Source organism: Condylura cristata, unplaced genomic scaffold, assembly GCF_000260355.1.
Source record: "Condylura cristata isolate star-nosed mole 26May11 unplaced genomic scaffold, ConCri1.0 scaffold00025, whole genome shotgun sequence".
Lineage (NCBI taxonomy): Eukaryota > Metazoa > Chordata > Mammalia > Eulipotyphla > Talpidae > Condylura > Condylura cristata.
The window spans coordinates 18,463,998-18,465,782 of record NW_004567126.1 but is presented as its reverse complement, the minus strand read 5'-3'; positions in this window follow the sequence as shown (position 1 = coordinate 18,465,782).

Sequence of the window (1,785 nt, the reverse complement as noted above, 5' to 3'; positions counted from 1 at the left end):
AAAAAAAAACTTGGTGTTTCAACTGCAGAAGGGAGGGGACAGAGGGAAAAAAACAGTGAACTAAAAGATAGAAAATATCCATGTGGATAACAGAGAAAAGAGATAGAAATAAAAACTGAACAGATCCGAACCTATGCGACAACCCTATGGGACAAAAGATCTAACAGTCAAGATAGGACTAAAAGATACTGGAAGAAATAATGTCTAAAAGCTCACATTTAGCAGGAGAGATCAGTTGATTTAAGAAGCTGGGTCTACTCAAGAAACAGGATAAACTCAAGAAAATTCATGCAGACACATCATAATTAAACTTTTATAAGCTGAAGACAAGAAGAGTTCTTGCAAGTAGCCAGGCAAAACAATTAACATTCTAGAAGGTAAGAACATTTGAGCTCCATTTGTATTAAAGCAGATTTCTGAGCATAAAGAGCAAGAGGAAGTGGCATGATCACTTCAAGTACTGAAGGAAAAAATCCTGTAGCCTTCAAGGATAAAAGGGAAAGCAAGACATTCTCCAGTGAAGAAAAACAGAATTTGTCACCCTATAAAAAAAAAAAAAAACCGAGTTTCTCTAAACAGACAGGAAATGATATAAGAAAGAACCTTGGGATTATCAAGAAGAAAGAAAGAACACTGTAAGAAAAATTATGGGTAAGCTTTCCTTTTTCTCTTGAGTTTTCTAAACTATGTTTTGTGGTTGAAGCAAAAATCTAACAGTCTGATGTGGCTGTACACACATATAGAGAGAAAATATTTAAGACAACGCTGTGATGCATGGGAGAGGGTGAAGTGATGTGATTCTGTATTTATAGAATATTCTGTCCAGCAGCAGCAGAAAGCACATTAAGTGCCCATAGAATGTACACCAAGACTGGCCACATTCTAGTCCATAAGACAAAGTTAACAAAATTGAACAGGACATAATTTAAGAGAATTGAAATCATAAAGAGTGTGTTTTCCAACTCTAAAGGAATCAAAACAAAAAGATAACAGGAAAATTGCCAAGCACTTAGAATCTAAATAGCACACTGTGAACTAAGCAAGATCTCTACTCTCATGGCTGCCTTTCAGCACAGAGCTGATGGAGCTCATCAGCTAGCAACAAGGCAAGAAAAGGAAATAAAAGAATAAGAGCAGAAGAGAAGACCTGAAGCTGTCCCCACTGGCAGGTGATACACAATCTATGTGAAAAGTCCCAAGGTATGTACAAAAGAACACCAGAGTTAATCGATGACTTCAACAAAGTCCCAGGGTAAAGGATAAAAACCAACAAATTCAAATGTATTTCTAAGATGCATGTGAACACCAAAATTTAAAATGCAGCGCTACTTACTCAAAAAAAAAATACTTAGCTCTCATTTCAACAAAACATGTATAGGACTTGTGTGCAGAAAACTGATGAGAGAAGCCTAAAATCTAAATAAATGCAAAGACATACCATATCCATAGCCTGGAAGACTCATGTAACTCTCCCCAAAAACAATACTGAAAAAGAAGGTGGGAAGAACTGTTTATCCAATTTAAAGATTTACTATATAGCTTCAAGAATCAAGACCAGACGATATCAACAGAGGCACATTGAAACAGAAGAGCCTACAGTTAGACCTGCACAAAAATCCCAACTGAATCTCACAAAAATGTGAAAGCAATCAAATGAAGGGAACTCAACAAATGGTCCTAGAACAATCAGCCTCCATAGTCAAAAAAAAAAAAAAAAAAACGAATCTAAAACTAAACCTCACACCTGGTACAAAAATTAATTCAACATCTATCATGGACATACAT